The 5,853-nt window shown below is 35.9% G+C and overlaps 1 non-coding gene across 1 annotated transcript; it reads right to left on the bottom strand.

The window, feature by feature from the left end:
• Positions 1–4,854: 4,854 nt before the first annotated feature.
• Positions 4,855–4,962, bottom strand: LOC148549181 (small nucleolar RNA R71). Its single transcript, XR_015898705.1, has one exon. It is a non-coding gene; the product is annotated as a small nucleolar RNA R71 (small nucleolar RNA).
• Between the last annotated feature and the right edge of the window lie 891 nt (positions 4,963–5,853).

Raw genomic sequence — 5,853 nt, 5'->3', positions numbered from 1 at the left:
TATGCTCATGAACATTTATGCTATATATGTCTAGAAAACATCATAAATAGTATGTACACACACCCAGAGTATGCCCAGAAACATAGTCAGTCTGTCGCTCAGGCTCTACAGAAATGAACTGCTCTGATACCATAATGTAACACCCTACCACACAGAGCTTTACACCTAGGACGTAAATCAGGGGTGGTGAGAAGCTATGACCTCTAAAAATAAAAATACGTACATAGACATAGTTGAAAGAAGTTATAACTAGGAGCCTTGAAAAAGAAGTTAAGCAAAATCGAAACAGAAATCACGTCGATCACGAAAGATAAACGTAGACGGATAAACAAGATCGGAAGGAAGGCTAAAAGACCATAAACATAGATTAAAATTCCAAAATACAAATATCAAGCTCCGAACTCGACCTGCGAAGCAAAGGCCGACCAGAGTATATATATATATATATATATATATATATATATATAACCCAAAATATCCCAAACTCATAAAACTAACAACCTATTTCTCCAAGTCATCCTATAAGAGGGACAAGCATAAAAAATAAGATGGAGAATCTATATACATATATAAACATAAATAAAATACAAATACAAATACCAAGTCTCAAGATAGTTCTTCGCTTCCAAGAGTCTCCAGAATGCTTAGTGCAAGTGCCTCGTGATGAGCGGATAATTTATACGCTTTTTGGCATTATTTTTAGTATGTTTTTAGTAGAATCTAGTTACTTTTAGGGATGTTTTTATTAGTTTTTATGTTAAATTCACATTTCTGGATTTTACAATGAGTTTGTGTGTTTTTCTGTGATTTCAGGTATTTTCTGGCTAAAATTGAGGGACTTGAGCAAAAATCAGATTCAGAGGTAGAAGAAGGACTGCTGATGCTGTTGAATTCTGACTTCCCTGCACTCAAAGTGGATTTTCTGGAGCTACAGAACTCAAAATGGCACGCTTTCAATTGCGTTGGAAAGTAGACATCTAGGGTTTTCTAGCAATATATAATAGTCCATACTTTGGCCGAGTTTAGATGACGAAAAAGGGCATTGAACGCCCGTTCTATGCTGCAGTCTGGAGTTAAACGCCAGAAACACGTCACGAACCAGAGTTGAACACCAAAAACACGTTACAAACTGGCGTTCAACTCCAAAAGAAGCCTCTGCACGTGTAAACTTCAAGCTCAGCCCAAGCACACACCAAGTGGGCCCCGGAAGTGGATTTATGCATCAATTACTTACTTCTGTAAACCCTAGTAGCTAGTCTAGTATAAATAGGACTTTTTACTATTGTATTTACATCTTTTGATCATTTTTAGATCTCTAGACCTCCATGGGAGGCTGGCCACTCGGCCATGCTTACCCTATATTCACTTATGTATTTTTCAACGGTAGAGTTTCTGCACTCCATAGATTAAGGTGTGGAGCTCTGCTGTTCCTCATGATTTAATGCAAAGTACTACTGTTTTTCTATTCAATTCAACTTATTCCGCCTCTAAGATATCCATTCGTTCCCAAGAACATGATGAATGTGATGATTATGTGACGCTCATCATCATTCTCACTCATGAACGCGTGCTTGACAAACACTTCCGTTCTACATGCAAACAAGCTTGAATGAATATCTCTTAGATATCTAATACAGGGGACCGAGTCTGAGTTATTAGTATCTTCGTGGTATAAGTTAGAACCCATGGATGTCCATTCCTGAGATCCAGAAAGTCTAAACCTTGTCTGTGGTATTCCGAGTAGGATCTGAGAAGGGATGGCTGTGACGAACTTCAAACTCGCGAGTGCTGGGCGTAGTGACAGACGCAAAAGGAGGGTGAATCCTATTCCAGTATGATCGAGAACCTCCAGATGATTAGCCATGCCGTGACAGAGCATTTGGACCATTTTCACAGAGAGGATGGGATGTAGCCATTAACAACGGTGATGCCCTTACAGAAAGCTTGCCATGGAAAGGAGTAGGATTGATTGGATGAAGACAGCAGAAAAGCAGAGGTTCAGAGGAACGAAAGCATCTCTATATGCTTATCTGAAATTTTCACCAATGAATTACATAAGTATTTCTATCTTTACTTTCTGTTTATTTATTATCAATATTCGAAAACTCCATAACTATTTGATATCCGCCTGACTGAGATTTACAAGGTGACCATAGCTTGCTTCAAGCCGACAATCTCCGTGGGATCGACCCTTACTCACGTAAGGTTTTATTACTTGGACGACCCAGTGCACTTGCTGGTTAGTTGTGCGAAGTTGTGAAGTTATGTTTGGACCATGGTATTGTGCACCAGTTATTGGCGCCATTGCCAGGGAGAGAATGATCAAGAAATTTTACAACCTGAGTAACAATTTCGCACACCAAGTTTTTGGCGCCGTTGCTGGGGATTGTTCGAGTTTGGACAACTGACGGTTCATCTTGTTGCTCAGATTAGGTAATTTTCTTCTTGTTTCAACTTTTACTTGGTTTTCAAAAACTTTTTCAAAAATTTTTTTCTTTGTTTTCGTTTTTCTTCAAATAAATTTTCGAAAAAAAAATTATTATGTTCTTCAGAATTTTTAAGAATGAATTCTAGAGTTTCATGAAGCATGTGAAGCCTGGCTGGCTGCAAAGCTATGTCTAAATTCTTTTGGACTGGGGCTTCCAACCCAACATTATCAAGAGCAAGCTAGTTGTTGCTAATCCATCAGCTGCTGTATGCTTGATTTGTCACTTAAAGCTTGGCTGGCCATTGGCCATGTCTAGTATTTTGGACCGGAGTTTTCATTGAAAGCTTGGCTGGCTAGTGAGTCATGTCTAATTCCTGGAGTGAAGCTTTAGACTAAGAATGCAAGATTCCTGGAATTCATATTAAAAATTTTGGAATCCTTATTTTTTCTTTTTCAAATTAATTTTTGAAAAATACCAAAAAAATTAGAAAATCATAAAAATCAAAAAAATATTTCATGTTTCTTGTTTGAGTCTTGAGTCAATTTTAAGTTTGGTGTCAATTTCATGTTTTAAAGTTTGCATAAAATTTTCAAAAAATTCATGCATTCATAGTGTTCTTCATGATCTTCAAGTTGTTCTTGGTAAGTCTTCTTGTTTGATCTTGATATTTTTCTTGTTTTGTGTCTTTTCTTGTTTTTCAGGTGCATTTTGCATTCATAGTGTCTGAACATGAAAGATTTCTAAGTTTGGTGTCTTGTATGTTTTTTTTTGCATATAAAATTTTCAAAAATAAGTTCTTGATGTTCATCATGATCTTCAAAGTGTTCTTGGTGTTCATCTTAACATTCATAGCATTCTTGCATGCATTCATTGTTTTGATCCAAAATTTTCATGCATTGCATCATTTTCATGTTTTTCTCTTTCATCATTAAAAATTCAAAAAAATAAAAAAAAAATATCTTTCCCTTTTTCACTCATAAATTTTAAAAATTTGAGTTGACTTTTTCAAAACTTTTTAAAACTTAGTTGTTTTTATAAGTCAAATCAAATTTTCAATTTAAAAATCTTATCTTTTTCAAAATCTTTTTCAAAAATCAAATCTTTTTCATTTTTCTTATTTATTTTCGAAAATTTTAAAAATCTTTTTCAAAAATCTTTTTCCTAATTTCATCTCATAATTTTCGAAAATATCATCAACAATTAATGTTTTGATTCAAAAATTTTAAGTTTGTTACTTGCTTGTTAAGAAAGATTCAAACTTTAAGTTCTAGAATCATATCTTGTGATTTCTTGTGAATCAAGTCATTAATTGTGATTTTAAAAATCAAGTCTTTTTCAAAACTAATTCTAATCATATCTTTCTATCATATCCTTTTTTCTAAAAAAATTCTTATCTTTTTCAAAAATTTGATTTTCAAATATCTTTTCCAACTTCTTATCTTCTTATCCTTTCAAAATTGATTTTCAAATCTTTTTCAACTAACTAATTGACTTTTTGTTTGTTTCTTATCTTTTTCAAAACTACCTAACTAACTCTCTCTCTCTCTAATTTTCGAAAATCTCTTCCCTCATTTTCAAAAATTCTTTTTAATTAACTAATTGTTTCAATTTTTAATTTTAATTTGATTTCATTCCTAATTTTCGAAAATCACTAACCCCTTTTCAAAATTTTATTTTCGAAAATCCTCCTTCTCTCTCATCTCCTTCTATTTATTTATTCATCTACTAACACTTCATCTCACCCAAATTCGAACCCCCTCTTCCATCTGTGTTCGAATTTTCTCTTCTTCCTTTCTTTACATTACATTCTTTTCTTCTTCTACTCACACAGGGGAACCTCTATACCTGGGTAAAAAGGATCCCTATTATTATTTTTCTGTTCCCCCTTTTTCATATGAGCAAGAGCAAGGACAAGAACATTCTTGTTGAAGCAGATCCTGAACCTGAAAGGACTCTGAAGAGGAAACTAAGAGAAGCTAAAATACAACAATCCAGAGACAACCTTACAGGAATTTTCGAACAGGAAGGGGAGATGGCAGCCGAAAATAATAATGCAAGGAGGATGCTTGGTGACTTTACTGCACCTAATTCCAATTTACATGGAAGAAGCATCTCAATTCCTACCATTGGAGCAAACAACTTTGAGCTTAAACCTCAATTAGTTTCTCTGATGCAACAAAACTGCAAGTTTCATGGACTTCCATCTGAAGATCCTTTTCAGTTCTTAACTGAATTCTTGTAGATATGTGATACTGTTAAGACTAATGGAGTAGATCCTAAAGTCTACAGGCTCATGCTTTTCCCTTTTGCTGTGAGAGACAGAGCTAGAATATGGTTGGACTCTCAACCCAAAGATAGCCTGAACTCTTGGGATAAGCTTGTCACGGCTTTCTTAGCCAAGTTCTTTCCTCCTCAAAAGCTGAGCAAGCTTAGAGTGGATGTTCAAACCTTCAGACAGAAGGAAGGTGAATCCCTCTATGAAGCTTGGGAGAGATACAAGGAACTGACCAAAAAGTGTCCTTCTGACATGCTTTCAGAATGGACTATCCTGGATATATTCTATGATGGTCTGTCTAAATTAGCTAAGATGTCATTGGATACTTCTGCAGGTGGATCCATTCACCTAAAGAAAATGCCTGCAGAAGCTCAGGAACTCATTGACATGGTTGCTAATAACCAGTTTATGTACACTTCTGAGAGGAATCCTGTGAGTAATGGGACGCCTCAGAAGAAGGAAGTTCTTGAAATTGATACTCTGAATGCCATATTGGCTCAGAACAAAATATTGACTCAGCAAGTCAATATGATTTCTCAGAGTCTGAATGGAATGCAAGCTGCATCCAACAGTACTCAAGAGGCATCTTCTGAAGAAGAAGCTTATGATCCTGAGAACCCTGCAATTGTAGAGGTGAATTACATAGGTGAACCTTATGGAAACACCTATAACCCCTCATGGAGAAATCACCCAAATTTCTCATGGAAGGATCAACAGAAGCCTCAACAAGGCTTTACTAATGGTGGAAGAAATAGGTTTAACAATAGTAAACCTTTTCCATCATCCACTCAGCAACAGACAGAGAATTCTGAGCAGAATCCATCTAGCTTAGCCAATTTAGTCTCTGATCTATCTAAGGCCACTCTGAGTTTCATGAATGAAACAAGGTCTTCCATTAGAAATTTGGAAGCACAAGTGGGCCAGCTGAGTAAGAAGATCACTGAAACTCTTCCTAGTACTCTCCCAAGCAATACAGAAGAAAATCCAAAAGGAAAGTGCAAGGCCATTGATATAACCATCATGGCCGAATCCAAGGAGGAAGGGGAGGACGTGAATCCCAAGGAGGAAGACCTCTTGGGATGTCCAGTGATCAATAAGGAGTTTTCCTCTGAGGAACCAAAGGAATCTGAGACTCATCTAGAGACCATA

This window comes from Arachis ipaensis, chromosome B8 (genome assembly GCF_059453495.1).
Source record: "Arachis ipaensis isolate K30076 ecotype BB chromosome B8, ASM5945349v1, whole genome shotgun sequence".
NCBI classification, from domain to species: Eukaryota; Viridiplantae; Streptophyta; class Magnoliopsida; order Fabales; family Fabaceae; genus Arachis; species Arachis ipaensis.
The sequence above is the reverse complement of the archived record's forward strand: the minus strand, read 5'-3'. Positions and strand labels throughout refer to the sequence as shown.